At 27.1% G+C, this 21,726-nt stretch overlaps 1 protein-coding gene across 3 annotated transcripts in view; it reads left to right on the forward strand.

Annotated features, from left to right (window-relative positions):
* LOC147806616 (DENN domain-containing protein 4C-like) overlaps window positions 1-21,726 on the forward strand; it is a 57,869-nt gene that overhangs the window by 14,688 nt on the left and 21,455 nt on the right. The gene's annotated exons all lie outside the window — the stretch shown is intronic.

The raw sequence follows: 21,726 nt of genomic DNA on the forward strand, positions 1-21,726 counted from the left end.
TCCTATAATTTTGTGCCCATTCATCAAGTCATTTATTTTATTAAATATTAGATAAACAATATATATCATAACTAGTTTTTTTTTAAATATTTTGTACCAGTAAATAACACACATATTTAATCATTTTAAATATATAAAAGCAAGAATTTTAACAATAAAATGCTTAAAGCCTTTAGGAAAGAGTTTTATTTCCTTGTAACAAATCAATACATCAGTATGTCAACTTTTACATATGGACAAAAATAATTTCTTTATCCCATTCCAGAAGCTTTCCTTTTCAATGAGCCTAGTTTTCCTGCAAAAAATAAAGCAATTTATTTTATTATAGATATATTAGATGATGTTTAAATCAACTGATTTCTTAAAAGCTATCGATTAAGTAGACAGATTGATTACTTTTTCAAAAAATTATTAATTTAATTATAAAAATATGCTATTGAATTTAATTAATAAATGCATTCTTTAGGTTGCATAATAAATAATAAATGCATTCTATAGGTAAAAAAAAAAATTAAGATCTGATTTCGGAGATAATGATGGTATTTCACTAAGAAATAATAAAAAAGATATGTATGTAAATTATTAGAGTCATGCATCCCTTTAATAATTATCCTTAAGAAAAGTATTGGTTTAAAGAAATAGATTTGGAAAAATCAATTACTTAAGTAAACTGATCATTTAACTATTATAAGTATAAATACTTTTTATACTATATAACTAATAAAAACATTATTTAGAGTATGTTTATTTCAAGTCTTTTTTTTTTCATTAATAAGGCAAGCAAATTATTATTTTTAAAATTGATCAACTGTCAAAGAAACATATTAAAATTATTCACATTTAATTTTTTGATTATTTAAATGCAGTTCATATATATAGCTCATAGATATCAAGACTTATTCTACCCAAAGTAGCTTAAAATTTTTTTTTCAACAATGTAGTCTGATCTAAACTAATTTAATCTGCCTTAGATATCTAATTGAAAAATAGTATCACAAACTTTAACATTCATTAGAAGGTGAGAATGAAAAACATAACTATGATTCTATTTATTCAATTAGTTTTGTAATAATTAAATAATTCTAACCATCTTAGTTAAAAATGTTAACTATTGTAGCTATAATAATATTTTAAAGTGTTATGAAAACAATTCATTCGATGTTTTGAATGGTAAATGTAGAAAAAATCTTTTTTTTTAATGATTTTCTTAAACTCTATAATTTATTAACAATATTCACATTATATTTCATTTTACTTAATGCTACATCATATTAATAACCAAATTGCTTGTACATTATACATTTATCTATTAACTATAAAAAATTTTTAAAAAAAGTATAATTTGCTCTAAATATAAATTTTTTTAATTTCAGAAACAAAGCTGGAATAATTTTTCTAATTCTATTAATGAGCAATTCGTAACAGTTTGAGATTGATAATTAGGAAATGTTAATAGTACTTCTGTAACCAGTATCAATTATTAACCAGTAATAATTATTAAAAATAACCAGTATCAATTATTTAATATTATTCTATACCTATTTATTTAAAATCTGCAATTAAATTTGTGACACTTTTAATAAGTTATTTTTAAGTGGGGTTTCAATAATTTTGAAAGGAAGTCAAAGTAAATATATGTGTCTTAACATTTATATTCAAAAGTAATTTTCTGCTGCTCTCTCTATCTCTCTCTCTCTCTCTCTCTCTCTCTCTATATATATATATATATATATATATGCATATATTACATCGGAAATAGAAATCTTTTTATTATTCAAACTGATAGTTTTAGGAACTGCATTAGTATTTGTAGAATATGTGATATTCTGAGCACAGACATATCAGAAATCACAGCAGCTAAAAAAATATGAGAATAAAAGTTTTTTTAATTTTTTATCAGGAATTCAGAAATTTCAGGACTATGAACTCGGATATTATTTAACTTATTAAATAAACTATTATGCTGAAATGAATGAAAAAATTTATACTTTCTTTATTATTAAACCATTTGTATAAAAACTTACTTTCACTATATCTTTCCTTATAAATTTTGTACTTTTTGATCAAATAGGTAATTATAATGCACCATATAAGAAAACACTTTTTAATTATCATTCATATAAAATATGTATGACATATTGCCTTAAATATATAAAAATTTGTATTATGTTAATGGTTTAAAAAATAATTATGTTTCATAAAATGTAATTACATACTAATATCATAAATTATACACATCTAAATAGTAACATTAATTAAACAATATTGAAATATAGCATTTCTATATTATGGGCAAGCAAGGTAGAGAATCATTCTTTATGGTATCACTAAAATCAAATTTAAATGCTGAATGTTTATTTTGCTTGCTAAATAAAGCTGCATACTTAAATATTCAGTTCTTTCCTTTTTTATTCGATATTTTGTTAATATATTTAAAGAAAAGAGTAGATATTTTTAGTTGTTTATTGAAAATATTAATTAATAGTTAAAGGAATAGTTAAATGCTATGAAAGACCTTGAGGACAGGTCTAAATCTAAAGTAAATAATTAGACTTGAAATTTTAACTTATTATGCATCGTTTTTTGAAGTTGGATATGCGAACTACTAAATGTTTAATGTTTATAATAAAATTACAAAACAATAATAATAATGAGTTTTTTCTAACATAATGTAGTAGTTTTTAAAGTGAAAAATTTTTTCTTAAAAATTTTTTTGATTCTAATTTAGAAAAAGAATAAGTAAGCTTGAAAAAAATAAGACATGGGAGCCAATTAGAATTAAAATAAATAAATAAGTTCCAAATAAAGCTCTTGTTAGTCAGGGTTATGACTAAATTTTAGAGATAAAATTTCCTGAATTTTTGAGAAAGGTTTCCAACAATTTCTGGATTATATATTTCCTTTACACAGTTATCATCATAAATTAAATTTAAATTAAACAATTAAAGTTATTTTTTGTAGAAAATATGTTAAGTATACACTTTCTTAAAAACAAAATTTTCAAAGGTGAAGGCTGAACAGGTATATTTTAGAACTAACAACCATATAAAAACTCAAAATAGTAAATTAAGAAAAAGATAAATTAGATGAGATAAATAATAGATTTTGCACAAGAACTGGGAAAAAAAAATTAGGAAAGTAATCAGTCCTTTCAGATTTTATTTTTCAATGAGGACCAAAAATATTTAATACAAAAAGCTTTATTTCATGAAGAAAAAAAATTATTATACTGAAAATATGATTATACTTATAAATGAATTTTAAAAATAATAACCATGAAATAATATTCTAATTTCAATTAAAAAAAAATTAACATAATTTTGAATTAAATTAATTTTATAACAAATTTAATTTTGCAATATAATAATAATTTTATAACAAATTTAATTTTACAATGTAATAATAACTTTATAGCAAATTTAATTTTACAATATAATAATTTTATAACAAATTTAATTTTACAATATAATAATAATTTTACAACAAATTAATTCAATTTGTAACAAATTTAATCATAAAATTAAACTTAATACAAGAATTTGAATGTTCTTATACCTTTACAGCAATTCATTAAATGCAAAAAAGATAAAAACAATGAAATAAAAATAAAAATTAGAAATACGGTGCTTCTATTTAATATGTCCTTTTGTTATTTATTTATTTAGTACAAAAATATATTATATTCAGTATCAAAACAAATAAATTGCTTATAAATTCCTCTGAAAAAATGAAGGAAGCATTTGTTATCTATTACTAAGAAATTATAAATTCCTCCTTTATTAGATCGAGTTAATTGAACTTTTATTTATTAAAAAATCTTCCAATTCATTTTAAAACTAAACTAGCAGCTTACAGGAGAGCATAAGATGAAATAGCCTACTAAAATAATTATAGTTATAAAACATAATTTCTAAAAACTTGGCAAATAAAATTTAAACGAATTATAAAAGCTATTTAAATATTAAGCAAAAAAAAAAAAAAAAATACATGAGCTGAGGAGAAAAAACTAGTTACTTACTTTTAAAGTCGAGCCACTTCTATTAAAGAAAGGAGACCCCTTTAGAGACTAGGGATTGTATTTATCTCCTTTTTTTTAAAACTTTTTCGCCAAATGGATATTTGGGCTTGTTGTGTACATACAAGTAATCAAGGACCACCTTCTGGGCAGCTTCTCCGTACTTGAAAAGAATGTTTTTTAGAGTTGGGGGTAGGGGACAAAATGTGCTCCTTTCCTTTTCTCCCCCACATTCTTTTTACTTCAAGGACTTCAAACATACTTATCTGGTGATTTCAAACAGTGAAATATCTATCTCTATTTTGAATTATTAAAAACAATTTTTGGTCCTCAGAATAAAAAATTAATATGCACTAAAACCTTTTATTAACTATTAGGGATAAGCAAGCTTACTAAATTAAATAATTATTGAAGTCAAAATTCATTTGAGTACTTTTCGCAAGAAGAATTTTTATACATATAAACTGGGAAATAATGCTTACATATATGTTTTGATTTGCAGAGCAATAAATTAAATTATTGTTTCTTTATAATGAACAGTAAAGCTTCCATAATTAAGCATGTTTAAGTAAATAAACCATTTTTTAGTTTTCATCAGCTTTTTAACACTTTTAGTACATAAAAAGCACGTTCTCTTTTATGAAATATTTTTTATAAATAATTAAGTATCATTAATCGGGCAAATTTATTTACATTAGTAAATTGGCTGTGTAAAATATAATATTAGCATTACAAAATTATAAATTTATATAAAAAAAAAATTTTTTCGTCTATAAGTCTTTATAAATTACTTCCCACGTTAATTTATTTTTTTATGAATGAATGCATAAAAACTGTGCTATTTTATATAATTCATTTACATTACTAAATAATAATTACATTTTTGGTTGAAAGCTAATGATCACAAAGATTTAAAATCCTAAATTACCAACTAATGCAACAAATTCATTGCCTTGGATACTTTAAACAAGAATTTGAGGTTACTTTACTTTTCCACTAAATACTTACTATCATATACTTCCTAATACTTTCAACTATCTTCATAAGGATAATGATGCTCTTTTAACTTTCTTACAGATGATATTCATACGATGAAATTCGATTTAGCTATGCAGATTTATACTTTCTATGGCGTTAAAATTCGCGATTTTTAAATTCTTTAAAATAAAAATCGTAACTTTAACTTTAAAACTTTATTTTATTTACGTTTAAGCAACAACATTGATTTTAGAAATCCATTATTATTTTTCACACAGTTTTAAAACAGGCATAGAATATTTTTGAAGTAACATCAGTTTTTGTTTTGCTATTATTTGCATAACTATTTGTAAAAAAAGTTATTTTTTCTTTATCATTTGAAATGTTAAATATTTTATTAAATGCATAGTTAAAAATTACCTGTCTTTTTTTTTTTCAAAAATAATTCCATTTATACAAAAATAAAAACTAGCAGGCTTTACCCTTTTCTTACTCCACTCACCAACTCCCGTAATTGCTTATCATTCATTCATCATTGATTTTTTTGTTTATATATACTTCCTTAAGCTGCAATATTTTTCACTTTTCACAAAACACATAACATTTTATTTTCAAAATATACAAGTATTGTAGCTTTATGTAAGAACATTTTGTTAAGCATAATGAAATAGAAAATTTAATAAATTTGAAAAAAAAATTATGTATACTTGAAAAAAAAAACTAACTTAAGGAATACAGATTGTGTAACTCAATTGGAAAAAATAATGAGAATTTGAGAGTAATTTTAATTGTTAACAAGACTTAGTTTAAATAGGGAACGGTTTTAATGTGATTTATTAAGTTTATTGTTTTTAAAAATGTCAATATAAATATTAAGAGTGATATTAGGCAACATACAAATCTCTCTCTATAAGGCAACAACAACTTGAGCGCAAGCTTATAAAATAAATTTTTTATGACAATTGATAAATATTCAATATATAAGGCAAAAAAAAACTAAAAGAAAGATATAACGAATGAGTATTTAAATTTGCAATTGCTTTCGAACATATTGGAATTTCAAAACAAAATTCTTTTTAAGTTTACACATAAATCCACTATTTCAGCAAATTAAAATCAGCTAACTACGGGAAGAAAAAGTTTTGCTTAAATTACCGCATTCTATGATAATAACGTTTTTTCAAAACAAAACCACAACTCTGTTAATAAAACCAAGTACTTAAACCATTTATTTGGTAATTTTTTTTCATAAAAATGATAGCAGTTTACCGGATACTCTAGCTTTCGAAATTATAGCTCTTATAACCTCACATTTAGTAAAAAATATAAAACTGAATAGTAAATATTTCTGAACAAATGGTTTTATACAGTTCTCTAAACTATCATGGTAAAATTCCAAAATTTTACATTGTTTATAGCATTTGAACTCATATTTTAAAATCTAAATTTTTTGTTATTTTTACCGAAAACATTACTAAACCACTTCGTTAAAAAGTACTGAGCTTTTTGGTGTTCCCCTACAGCCAGAAATAGAGTAAGTTTTACTACATTTTGGTAGTTTTGATTAAATTTTCTTTTCTAGCAAACATATCAAACAATCGTAGTATTTTTTTATTAACGATTAATAATTTTTAAGTTTACTATCGAAGTCTAAATTTTCTCTACAACTCATCATAATTTCAAATAATAAATCTTATAGTTTTTGCACAGTAAAACGAAATGAATATAACGTAAAAAGAAAAGATGCATAAAAGGCAATAATAAAATTGCAATTCATTTTCGAACAAATTTTAATACCGGTATTAAGTTCAGGAACAAAATTAGCCTTTACAGCTCGTAAAATTTCAAATTAGTATTTGCATTTCTGTGTTCTGCAGAGCAGCCAGAACGGTATTTTTTTACACCAGATTTTGCAGATAACAATTTCCAAACTATTAATGGAATAGTCATTTTTCAATTTCATCTCACTCCCTGTCCATTTTTCTATAATCCTTCATGATTTTATTTTATAACTGTCGTTGAACAGCTGAACCGAATTTGAGCTTACGACTATCAATGTTTTAAATGACTATCAATGTTCAACTTTGTATCCTTGTAATTTTAAATCTAATCCAAAAAATAAGAGAACTCCTGTACAAAAGTATAGGGAGCGAATTGCCTTCATGGAGAACTTTTTCATGGAACTGCACTGCATTTCCATGGCATGGTGAGGAAAACCGCGAAAACCTCCCACGGTTAGCAAGACGAAGATGGGACTCTAATCCACGAAGCGTCTATCACTTGGAATATTTTATGTCAGCCGGGTACGAAATTCATATCAACCAGCAATTCTTAGGATTCAAATCCTTCAAACTCATTAATAGGCTAGCGTTCTTTCCCCTGAGTCACCACCGCTTATCCTTCGTAATTTGAAGCTTTTAAATCTTATACTTTTTGTACAGCAAAGCAAAATGTAAAGTTAAAATAAACACCCAAAAATAGCGGAGGGGATCTTCGCTCCTTAGGGCTTTTTTATTTAGAGGGAAACGTATTATAGTAAATATTTCTTTCAGGATTCGGCTCAATAATTTAGAAGTTTACCTCCCGCTGTTTATGAATTTTTTCATATGAAAAATTCAATAAAAATACAATATATTAATAAATTTTTTTCGGAATATTTTTCTAATTAAAAGGATGAAATCCAGTTTAGACGTATCTGAGTTAACTCCTCAAAGTAAATATACTAAAAAATAGACATTTAAATGCATGAATTATAAAAGATCTAACATTTTACGCATTTATGTCCAGATGGAATATTTAAATTATACTAATTTTTGAAGTTGCGAAATAAGAAGACTTAACAATTTTATTACCATTAATTTTCTTCCTTTTTTAAAAAATTTTTTAACAGTGTCTAACTTCTGACTGAAAAAAAGTTATTAAAAATTTCTTTATTTAGTAAAAAAAATTTTAACAAGAAATTTAAAAATAATCCTACTTAAAAGCTATTACTATAATTATACTATATAGAAAAAAAGTACTATAATGCTTCTTCAGAGTTTTATAATAGTTAAACATCTGTTTACGTATTTGTTTGAGAAATATAATGTCCTTTTGTTGTAAAAAATCAAGATCAAGGTTCAAGAAATTTTGCAGTGATGCATGAATACAAAGCTTATTACAAATTAATTAGATAGATTACTCAAATTTCTGAGGGTTCAAAGAATCTAATTTCTTGTTTTTTAAGGTTTTTTTTTACCTGCTCACAAATATATCTGTTTATATTTGAAGCATTTGAAGAAACTTTATTAATTTGTATCATGGCGTACTAAATGTATTATTACCTCAATAGTTGTGAAAGACTCAAATAGTCGTTCGCCATGATTTAAATAATTTTCAAACTTTCGACTGTTTAGATAAAGAGCTGAAAGATAAAGAAAAGAGCGGAAAATGATGCTGTTTGGCCTCGATCGTTATGTCCTTTTATTAAATGCAAAAAATAATAAGCTAGAGTGGTACTAATTTGAATAGTACATACCTATAAATGGTTTACATAAAGCATAAAAGTGAAGCTCTTTCCATTTTGAAGTCCTCCTCATCAAGTAAAGTTGTCTTTCTAATCAAAAATAGGATCTTAATAGTAAATCTAAAATTATTTTTTTTAAATTTAGAGTTTATTAATGTTCTTATTTTGTTTTTTTACTTCTGTAATTTTCCATATTCGGTAGAAACACTTCTGTTTGATATTTTTTTAAATTACATTTTGAGCTGTAAAAGATTTTAACTCTGTATTTCTTACGTTAAAACTGTTTTATGAGTAAACTACAAAATATAAGAATTTTGTGTTGTCAGCGTTTTTATTTTTTCATTTATATACTTTTTTTTTAAGGAAAATAAGTAGCTTAATGGAAATCTAATCTCAAACAATTTAAAAAAGCAATTTCATTAAAATGTTAAAACATAATAATGATCAGCATCATTAGCAAAGAAGTAAAAAATGAAATGGATGTTTAGGGGAGCTTCATTCAAAGTAAAGTATAAGAAAATGAAACAAAGTGCCCAAAAGGCCCAATTCTTCTCAAGAACTACCACCAACAGGGAGGCATGAAAAACGCATTGCCGGACATCATTAATTTTCCTTTTAACCCTTCAGAAAGGGGATCTACAGCTGCACCCCATCAACAGCTCATCCCTATTAAAGAAAAAGTTACGAATTCTTATTCTGAAACAAACGTATGTACTTCTTCTAGTAATCAATATTTAAATATCATGACGAACACACTAATATACATACAAAGAAATTTTTATTCCTAAAATTGCATTGCGTAAAATTGATCCTTATGATTCTCATTTTGACATTACATTATAATAATGCATACTTGCATACTGATTAATTCATATTGATACATAAAAAACTTAACGTTTTTAGATGTGCAGAAAAAGAGTTCTAGTTCTTACCACATACAAAAGTGTTTAAACTACAAAATACTAATTTTAGAGCATTTATTCCTAAAAATATTTAAATTTTTATAATTTTATCATTGATCAATCTGGGCAACAAGGAGGCAGTGGGTAAAATTTGTATCTGTTTTTATATAAGTAATTTGAAATAATATTTTCATTCAAGTTTTATGAACATCTATGATTTGCCAGACTTGTCAATGAAAACTCCAATAAAAATGCATCATTAAAAGTGTCAAACATTCTCATCAATAGCAATGTTATTTGTTTTACAGTAATTGTTTAAGAGTTAACCTAAATATGTTTCCTAGGAAGTTACTAAATTCTTTTCCTTCTTCAGTATTCATATTTACATAAGAAATGATTTATATAACAAAGGACAGTAATTATGTACAAATTAACCATACAGGAATATAAAAACACTTTAAGGTATTTTCATGTGAAAATATTAAAATCACTCCCTGATGAAACGAATAAGAAAAAAATTCATCTTGGGAAGCAATCAACTACAAGTATAAGAAGATCAAAAAATTATAGCCTGATTTGATCTTTTTGTGTTGCTTTTTTATTAATGCTTATGTTAACCTGATTTTTTTTTTTACTCTTACATATTTTTACTTGAGACTATAGTGTTGAAGTTGATCTAATCGATTAAGTTACTCTCTGACCAATCCTAAAAATTTCCTTTCATATGAACTTGGGAAAAAAAGGCTGCCATGCTCACCGAACTTGATACTTGCTTTTTCTCTATATCAAATAAATTTTTTTCTATATCAGAAAATTGAAAGAGACACCGCTTGTTTTGGGAGTTTAACTTAACGTTTGCTATTCATTTTGCATTTCTGCTCACTTAGAACTTTAAATTACTAAGATGTGTAGAAAACTATACAGGGATAACAATGGAAGAAAAAAAAATTAACACTCGATAGTTAATTTGAAAATTTGTAACTTCTAAACTTGATGGGAAAATAGACCAAAGTTACTCTGCAGGCAACAGGAATGCAACTGAGTTGAAATTTGGCATGCTGAAAGGACCAAATTTAATACAGAGTTTTTTTTTTCGCTTAAAGATTTTTTCCCTATATAATATATTTTTCCATTGGAAATTCATCCATTGGAATGTAGAAGAATTTATCTTTTACGTGATTTTCATAACTTCAAACTTCCCTTGACATAAAAAGTTACAAAAAAACGAAGAAAAAATTAATAAATATTGCCAAGCATAAATCTTAACATTTATATAGAGGTTTTAAAAAATGTTAAGAAAAAAGAAAGATAACAACTGTTTCGAATATGATCCGGTATATCATATAAGATCATCATTATATATTATTAACAAGAAAAATTATTTCTTGTTTTAATTGCTATTGTCTCGCACATTTTGTTCTTAATTTAATTATTTATTCAAGTGCATTTGATTATTTTCAAATCAGCTATCATCTAATTTTTGTTAGGATTCTTATAATAAAATATGCTTATGTGAAAATTATAATACAGTGGTACCTCGAGATACGAGTGCCCTAACATACGAGTTATTTGAGATACGAGCTGTCGAGCGAGCGAAGTTTTGTTTTGAGATACGAGTGACATTTGAGATACGAGGAACGGCCAGGCAAGTCCTTCTCATCCTCGACAATGCTCCTGCTCACCCACCGAACCTCGAACATGACATCCTCGAAGAGTTCAAGTTTATAAAGGTTCTCTATCTACCACCACTCCTATCCTGCAGCCCATGGATCAGCAGGTGATTTCTAATTTTAAAAAGCTGTACACTAAGCACCTGTTCCGGCGCTGCTTTGAGGTGACAGAAAACAGAAACCTCACCCTTCAAGAGTACTGGGAGGACAACTTTAACATCGTGATATGCCTCAGAATTATTGATCAGGCCTGGCTGAGCGTTGCAACGAGGACCTTGACCTCTGCATGGAAGAAGCTGTGGCCAGAGTGAGTCTGTAGCCGAAAATTGTGCTGTGACCTGAGTCTATAGCTTCGAAGGATTCGAACCCAAAGTGCCAGTGGAGGAGGATATTGGGTCTCTGCGAAAATCCATGGACCTGGTGATGGGTGAGAGAGACGTGAACGAGCTCATCGAGGAGTACTCTCAGGAACTGACGACAGAGGAATTACAAGAGTTACCGTCGCAGCAGCATTCGGGGGTTCTGCAAGAAATTGGTTTCGAGGAAGAGCCAGAGGTGGAGGAGGTTATCTCTACAAGTGAGATAAAAGTGTTCTTGGGAATGTGGGCAAGAATTTCACAGTTCGTGCAAGGAAACATCCCGAAAAAGTTGCATCTGGTCGTGCATCGGAACTATTTCATGACACTCGCCTAACTCATTTCTGCAGCATTCTGAGAAGGAGGAAGAAACAAACCTCCTTGGACAGTTTTTTTTAATCCAGCTAAAAAAGCAAAGACCGGTGAAGAGAAAAGCAGTGACTAAAATTAAGCATACAGTAGCATTTAAGATGTGTGCAACTTGCATTTAAGTGATCAAAATACAAATATGTATGCACACTTCATAAAACCAGTTTTTTTTTTTTGCTTTACATTTTCTTTTATTATGTTTTTATACAATATTTGTCATTTATAAATACATTTTTCTTATTCAAAAACACGTAACAAAAACAATTGGGGGTAGCATTTTTGGGGCTGGAACGGATTAATGGCATTTCAATTAATTTCAATGGGGAAAATTGCTTTGAGATACGAGCAAATTGACATACGAGCAAGGTTACGGAACGAATTAAACTCGTATCTCGAGGTACCACTGTAGTTATATATTTTACAAACAAAATGATTTTTAATCAACTTTTAAGAGCAAAACAACTTTTAAGAACAAGGGAAAAGAATGGTTTATGTCCACTGCAACTGGTTCTGAGAAGAAAAAAAATTTGTGCATGGACAGAAACTGCATCTTTATTGTGTAATAACTTTCTGTGAGAACCGATTTTTTCCTTGTTTTTATTTGCTAAACTAAGTAATCTTCAAAATACAACTAATGGCAATACTATAGTAATTTTATAAAAGAAAGGGGGACATAAAGAGTTCTCCTCTTTTAATCTACAATCATAAATGACAAGCAACTACTGTGGCTGATGAGCGAAGCGAACAGGTAACGGAGCCTCCCAGTAGAAAAACAAAAGGATGCTTACAAATAATCTATGACGAGAAACTATTATTTGTGAGTGTATGATGCACATTTAGAATCATTCCAAAAGTTGGACTGTGGAGGCCGATGAACTGTAGGCAAATCATTTGCGGCATAAATCATGTCACAATCTAAAAATCATTTTATTAGTGAAATATTTGCATGATAAGTAATTTATCAACTAAGGTGTTTTTGAAAAAGTTATTATTAGCATTAATTATTATTTTCGGAATTCTACTTGACTAATTTTAAAAGAGTTCCACTAATTAAAAGGGAGGTATGAAAATTATTTCCTTTTGTAGCATGAAAATTGTCATTTATAGGCAGCAAGAAATACTGCTTTATTTTTCACCTGTTCATGATTTAAAGATCTCCCCTAATAAGTCCTAATTACAAAATAATTTTATTTCATCTAAACAATTATGCTTTTTCTGAAATATTGAGCTTCTGTATCTTCAACTATAAATTGGAAACTATACTAATATTTCCACTCGATAAAAGTCGAAATTTCGGTACTCTTAATGTTCTTTTTCTATTTCAAACAGGGTTCTCCCACTAACCCCAGAGATTTAAAACATTTTACACATACTTATAGCTGTTAACTCCCCCAAAGAATTAGTTGCAAGGAATCTTTTTAATGCATGCATAGGAAACATTTTTTCCAAATCAGCATTGAAAATAATTAAATGTGTGTTTATTATTTTGTGTTGCCACTGCAAGTTATGTTTCTTTCATTATTCAATAGTTACTGGGAAAGGAGTAGTTTTTTTTATATGTCTTTTGATTTGAATTTTAAATTGATTTAGTAGCAGAAAAAATTGATAACCTTTTTTAAACTATGCTCTTGTACTATGACTCTTGTACTATTTTCCGCTTTAATTGGAGTGCTATGTAAGTCTTGAATTTAATTATATAATAAATTTAACTCTAAAGCAAAATTGAAAGGGAAAAAATTGTAATGTTTATTTTAGGCTAATTTGCTATTAAAAAAATTGAATTTAAAATAAAACTTTTTAAAATGAAATAATTCTAGTTTAAAAAAAATTATTCTGCTCTTTAATTGGTTAATGTAAAATGAAGTTGCTTATTTTTGTATTAAAGATTTTCCGAATGACACATTTTATGCTATCGCAACACATATAAATTTCTATAATTATAATATAATATTAGATATAAATTTCTTCTCTGCTTGATATGGATAGCGAAAGCTTTTGGTTTGAAGGTCAAGCCCGGTGGAGGGGGGGTTGACCTCTCATTCTCTGATCAAAAGCCACACCGATCAGTTTACAGATACCCGTGTAAATGTTTTTTGGCGAGATTCTAGAGAATCAAAAGCAAAGCAACCCTACAAAACCCCACACCTTGTCTCTTTAATCATGCTGTTTGGATTTTTTTTCACTTGAAACTTGTGTTTTATTGGAAAAAATATATAATTTAAGAAATTTTCAACCGCAAGATAAGAAGTATCGGATCTTTCGTCAATAATTTTGTGCTTTTATCATTCGTTCATACATTTTAAAATATTATATATCAAGCCGTAGACTTTTCTTCCGGAAGGGATTTAAATTTGCAATATATAATATCGCATTTCTTAACTATTACAAATTCGTAATTAACTTATCTTGCATTTATCTTCAATTTATAATGCTATACTCATAAAAAAATTTTTTTCCATATGTAAATCATTACATAGTTTGAAAAAGTAAACAGTTTTGTTTATCTTGGTTCTGAAGTCAACGTTAATGGCAATATCGCACCCGAAATACAAAGAAGAATCAATAGTGCAAGTAAATGTTTCTATGGATTAAAAAAATATTTAAACTCAAACCTACTAAAAAGAGATACTAAACTGTTAATTTATAAATGCTTAATCAGACCTATCCTAACATATGCCTCAGAAACTTGGACAACAACACAGAAAGATGAGAATTCCTTGGGAATCTTCGAACGTCGGATCCTAAGATCCATTTTTGGGGGCAAACAAGTTGATGGTACTTGGTACAGACGTTCAAACTCAGAACTCTATCGGGCCCTTAGAGAGCCTGAAGTTGTCAAGTACGTAAAAATTCAAAGAATTAAATGGGCTGGTCACATCATTCGAATGAACAGAGAGCGTCCGACAAATATAATCTTTTCAGCTCAGCCCATCGGATCAAGGCCCAGAGGTCGACCAAAGCTGAGATGGGCCGACTGCGTGGAAAGAGACTTTTCAGTCTTAAAAGTCTCAAACTGGAAGACAACTGCCAGGCAGAGGCAGGCCTGGAGGAAGTTGATTGAGAAGGCCAGGGCCCACCCGGGGCTGTCGTGCCATTGAGGAAGGAAGGAAATCATTACATACAAAATATTTGCTTTGCATCTTCTGTCAAACCTTTTTTATTAAACAATAAAAGGAAATTATTGTAAGACAACGTTCTCTCATAAGTATTTAAGATTATTTTTATAGTAATGATTGAAATGTTTACTAAAAACTCATAGGGAAAAATTTACTATTTCAAGAGTAGGGAAAATTTCTTATTTTACAAGGGAAATTATTTTTTGTCAATTATTTTCTTTTCGGGAGGTGTTTAAGCCCCCCTCCATATTCTATTCCTTGCTTTCATCCCTGTAATAAATGATAGGATATTGAGTTTTAAAAGTGTATTAATATATTTTATCTAAGTTTCATAAAAGAGAATTTTTCTTAAATTAGTGATAAGTCAAGAAAACGTTAGTGAAAATTTTACTGTAATTTAGAAAAAGAAAAAAGAGAAGAGCAGATAAAAAAAATCATCAGAACATCATGAGTGAAGAAGTACTTTCATATAACACATAACAGTTTTATGTAACCGTATTTTTAATACAACTTAGGGTTAGTCAAAAAAATATGATTATCCTTGCTACAATTATTATATATTTTCTCAGGAATGTTTAAGAAGCTCACCATAAATTAAGTAATTGATTTTCAAACTATTTTACTTTTTTTAATTTTAGTCATAGATTTCTTTTCGAGTTATAGAGTTCATTTTTAAAAGAAATTCTCTTTAAAAGGAATGGTATAATAACATACAGAATATTATAAAAAAGAAAATAGATTTACTCAAATTACTTTATTTATCCCAATATCATGGAAAAATTTACTTAACTCACAGCTCATTTTTTGATGCTTTCATATGTTATGATCAATCTCTTACCAGATAAATATCAAGTACCATAAGAAGAACAACATCATTTTAAAAGTAATTTTCGTTTGAACTAGAAAGGGTTACTTATAAAAAAGCTCTATTCATAAAAGTTTAAAGCATTAAAAATTAACTTTCTTTATTAATTTTTTTTAAATAAAAAAGAGTTTATAATTAATTAAAATAACTTTATTTATTTCTTCTATAACATTTTAGTTTGTTAATGTAAGATTTGTCGTAGTGGATAGCATGGATTATCTGTCCCCATAAATCATAACGCTCGCATAATTCTATAGTTTCAATTAAGAAAAGAACGAATTTTTGATTTTAGAGCTCAATTAGTATTTTTCCCCTTCATAGGAAAAAAATTAAACTTTCCACTCGCAAAGAATAAGAATACTTAAAAAAGTGATGGCACGATTTTTTTTTGCAAATTTTATTTTACATAAATAACATTAAATTTTAAAAAATAACATATTAGTAAATATAAAATAGGTTTTATTTAGAGTATTATTGACAGTATTAAGTCATCTATGACTGAAAAGAACTTTAGTTAACTGAAATTAATTTTATTAACCATCACTAAGTCATGCTATTTTATGGAAAGGGATTTCCATTTTCTTTTATACTGTTGTTTTGCCATAATATTTTAAAAGAAAATAATCTTTGATGCTGTTGTTCTTATTTTGATTTTTAGCGATATGATATGAAACTGACTGTTCTAATCTTTTCGAATTCTGAAGAAAATAAAGCCCTCTTTCTCCCTTTGCGGAGGAGGTATATGATGTGAAAGCTAGAAAAATAGTTTTCCTGCCACCTATCGGACGCTTTTGAAACACGTCTAAAATAATAAACAACACCCTCTTTGTATGGCATTTAAAAGATTTTTTTTTTTATTATTATTTCAAATATAAATATGATGCTACATGAAAAAATATTCTTGCTATGTAAATGAAAAAGAAATATGTTGAGCATTTTGAAAGTATAATTTTGATTAATATAATAAAATAATAAACAGCTCCCTCTCTATATGACATTTAAGAGATTTTTTTTTTAATTATTTTAAATATAAATATGATGCTGGTGAAAAAATATTTTTGCTATGTAAATGAAAACTAAATATGTTGAGCATTTTTAAAGTATAATTTTGATTTTCATTTATATTCTGTAGTAAAATTTAAAATAAAATCATTTTATCAGTAATCATTTTATCAGTAAATCATTTTATTGTAAATTGCCTAATATTTTGAAATTCAATTAATAAAAATTCCAAATATTTTTTTATTATTTAAAAACGAATTTTTAAAAACAGAATTTCTTTAGCAATTACTATTTTCAAATGCATTTTATTTATGCAAAATTCTTAAAACCCTTTTTGAATCCTGTTTTTAAAAAGTAAGTAATTAAACTGAGATTTTAAGTTAAAATAAACATTAAATATTGAACGTTTAAATAGATGAACACAATTTATATAAATTAAAAATGTCCTATTTTAACATTTATTATAACATAATACTTAAATTGTAATTAAAGTTTGCAAATTAATAAAATGAAAAAGTATATTTCAGAAAAAATCGTTACTTAGAACTAAAAAAAATGTATGATTAAAAGGAGGATTTCAGCAATTTACAAAACTTTTTCTTTTTATCTGTAAATGCATTGACTTTTTCTGAATGTCTTCTTCATTTCTGAATTGCGTATTAATTTTAATTTTAAATAAGGCTTAAAAAAAGGTAATTATATATATATATATGTACATAGTTATAAGTTATAGTAGCTCATTTTAGGCTTCTTCCTAAAATGCCGTAATACAAACAAGAACGGACCTTTAGCTTTTTCCTGCTATTATAAGAAATTTTTTTAACTACCTGTTTTTACCATCTATTATTAAAATAATAAATTTTTAGGAATCATGTAACATTAAAAATAAATATATATTTTATCTAATAAAAGAAAAGTCTTTATTTTAAAATAAATACTTAATACAACAAATTAAGGATTTTATAATAAGCAATTAAAATAAAAATAAGAACATTTTTCAATAAATTTAAGAATTGTTCTAGTTATAAGTTATAATAATTTTATTTTTAAGGGAAATAGTATTAAATTTTATCAAAAATATTTACTTCAAAACAAAGAATATAAACGGATTTAAATATTATACTTCAAAAAATGATTTTTGGGATAAAAAATTCTTATAAATATTTATTTAAAAATTTTAAAATATTTATTTCAAATCGAATTTTTAATCGAATTACTTTTTAAAAATATTTAATAAGCAATTCCAGAATTCATATTTAGGATATAGAAAAATAATAAATGCTAACTTTTTAATGTTTTATGTAAAAGTTCTGCAAATTTTAAAGAACAATGAAAGTGCATTTTTTAAATCGTAATATGCTAAATATTTTATGGATTTTATTCTTCTATCTTTTTTCAAATTTTCGAGTTAATAAAATTTTTTATTCCAACTCTACACTTTCTCATTATTAATCAATCTATTCATTGTTATTTAAAATTAATAATGGCATACAATGAAGGTCTTGTAACCAATTAATAGCAGAAGGCCAAATGACACTTTTAGTTTTCGGGTCTGTATAAGTGACGAATTATATCGCCGCCTCTTTATGCTAAAAGATAGGAGAAAAACAAAACCGATAAAATATGCTTAATATTTTATTCTTCGGTTATTTTTTTATTTTCTTTCTTCATCTTTTCGAGTTATTGACCAATTTTTTTACCAACTCTACACTTATTCATTATTAATAAAATAATTCATTGTAACCTTACAATTAATTTATGATATACATATGAAGGTCCTGTAACCAATTAAGTGCAAACGGCCAAACAGCACTTTTATTTTCCGGGCCTATATAAGTGATGAGTTATACCGCCGCTTCCGATAATGCCTCAAAATCAACGGTAACGGACCCCATTGTGTTTGCCGTTAACGTTCCGAAAATGCCAGCTTACGCTTGCCGTGAGGGGTGTGCTTACTGGGGTTATTCTTGACTGTTAGGTTAAGTTTGACCTATCTTTAGCCAGCTCCATCTATTCTTATTCTGAATATAAAAGAAAGCATCAATATGGAGAAAAACCACAGTTTTGGGAAAATGTAAAGTATTTATGTTCTAATATTTGAATATTTAAAAACTCCAATGCTGCATTACCTTAGCTCATAAAATTTGCAAAATATGAGAGTAGGGCATTTTTTTGGATAATTTTTATCTGGGTGGGAAAATGATGCTAAATTGGCAATTTTTAGAAAGTATGCCAACTTTTAAAATATTCAAGTTATTTGTCTGTTCTAGAGCCTTTTTAATTTTTCAAAGCAAGATGGCACATGCAGTTTAAAATTATAGGTTTGGTTCAAGTGCGAGACACTTAAAGTGTGACTTTTTTTGGAGGGGGGAAGGGAGTTTTAAAAAATAAAAAACATTTGCCAGTTAAAAAATTATCCCTTGACCAGCTGACCATTGTGGTCAATGGACTGTAACGAGATGGTATACTAATTTAGTTTGGTGTTTTTCTCCTGTGTTGCTGTCATAAAATTACATAGTTATTCATGATTGTGAATGTTATATATTCTCTTTAGTTAATAATCTAAATTCACTTTAATAACTTTTTTTTATTAATATTTAATATAATGATCTAGAGTAAATGTTTAATTTTTAACCTGCTTATTAAATTTTTTATAATTATAAAATTTTGCTTTATATAATGCTAAATTTCATTGCCACATTTGCAGTTTTTATTATTAGTTTATAAACTGTGCCTTTGTAGTTTATTAAATTTATTTTATTCAATAAATGAATAAGTGTTAGATGGCGTATTTTTAGTTTTTATGTATCTATTTTTGATTTAATAGATGCATGTGTGTGACTCTGAAAATATGTACATACTCATGAAATCTTTTTGTTATTAGGCCGGTGGCTATTTTTCTACTATTGCCGTAATTTTCTTTTATGAATAATAACAATGAAAATTTAATGTATTTATCTATCTAGCATTTTCTTTGGTATTAGGTTGAGTTAATAATAACTTCTACATAGGAAATTGAAAGTGCATGCTAATAGAGGTGAATTCTGTCAAAAGGGTATACTTGAACCTTTTTCGAAATCCAATAAATTAAAAAATATGTCTTTTAATAGTTTTAATATATCTATTTTATTTTTCTCTCCCACTAACGTCTTCCAATTATATTTTCTTTTACTTTTTATTTTAAATTATTCAGTAGTATTGTTGAATTAGTAAAAATATCTCTTAAACGGTGAGAATATAGTGAAATTGCATATGATTTTGCTTTATCAAAGTGTAAGTAATCTACAAGGAATGCCTACAAAGATAGATGGATGAAAGCATTAAGCTAGTAAAAGAAACATGAAAACAAAATAACAAGCAACCTTAAAAAGCAACACCAATTACCCACTCAGCACTTATGATAGTCGTTGATTAAGAGTCATGGTGGCTCAGGGGATAGAGTGTTCGCCTTCCAATCTGGTGAATCGTATTCGAATCTCAGCAGCAGCTGGTCAATGTGAATTCTACACCCGGCTCGCACCAACCATTGTGCCAACGTAAAATATCCTCAGTGGTAGCCAAATCATGGGTTAGAGTCCCTTTGCTGTCACGCTAACCATGGGAGGTTTTATGGCTTTCCTGCCCATGTAACACAAATGCTGTTTAGTTTCATCTGAAAGTCCTCCACGAAGGCAAATCTCTCCCAATCCTGGTCCCCTTGTCTTCTGGATTGGGTTCAAAATTACAATGATATTTAGTTGAATATTAGTAGCCGTAAACCTAAAAATTGGGTTGGCTATTCGTCAACGGTTATAAATTTAAAATAAAATCTTTGATTAAGTTGCTGTAATGGGTCTGTGTGTACCTCTTTTTGGTTTGATTGAGGCACTGATGCCACACCTCTTTCCTTGTGTTGGATAAAATTGGGACAGATCTTTTGCTTACCAAAATCTTTGTAAATGAACTGCCATTGTTAATTCTGAATCTTCTCATAGGCAGTCGTTCAACAGCATCAGTCGCTAATGCTTGATATTAATGATTGTCACATATGCTTTATATATAATGGTATGCCACACATGTTTATTGCCAAATCGAATTTCCTTTGTCATAATCCTAGCGTGGTTTATTTCCCTTCCTGTAAACATTTAAACCAATTAAAAACAATTTTTCTATTATTAGACATCTTTTTGGTGCACCTGGACCAACATTGCATATTCTACATTTTCTGAGGCTGTTAACAAATAAATGTTTTCATATTTATTCACTGTTAATTTCAATTTTATGTTAGATTTCTCGAACAAGCAGCTCAACCACTCCTGTCAGGCTAATCTAAACTTTGCTTTTAGCCATTCCCTACGGATATAATCCTGCATCTTAAGTTGCTTTACTTTATTTCTTAACCATCCACCAAACCATTTAGACTCAACCTGTATTAAAAACCATGTTGTGAATAACCATGAAACCACTTGTGAATAACTAAGAAACCATGTTGTGAATATTAATGTGTGTATAAAATTTAAATTGAAATTAGTACATTTTATCAGAATTTCCATAATTTAAATTGAAGTAAATTTGAATTATTTATGTTTTATTGCCATGAGAACATTAATGTTGTAAAAGGATAAATTTTTTATTTTTCCCCCTAAATTTGTATGTTTAAAAGTTTATTTTGTTATTAAAAATTTATTTTTTGGAATGAAAATCCACCTCATGCATTTTGTAAAATCAACAGAAATTTAAATAAAGGAGTGGTAAGTATCTTTTTTTTCTCTAATGGTGTGAAATACTATACGATATATGTTAACTATTACTTTTAATAAGTTATTACTTTTTAGTGACTTGTGATTGAAATTATCTTCATAACTTACCTTTCAGAATATTTGCTTTCTTGAGCTGACATGACCCTAAAGCATACTTGTCATCTTTTTATTTAATTTATTTCTCTTTTTTTTCCCTTCCTTTTTAACAT

Source organism: Parasteatoda tepidariorum, chromosome 8, assembly GCF_982258835.1.
Source record: "Parasteatoda tepidariorum strain Cologne lab strain chromosome 8, Ptep-v5.0, whole genome shotgun sequence".
Classification (NCBI taxonomy): domain Eukaryota; kingdom Metazoa; phylum Arthropoda; class Arachnida; order Araneae; family Theridiidae; genus Parasteatoda; species Parasteatoda tepidariorum.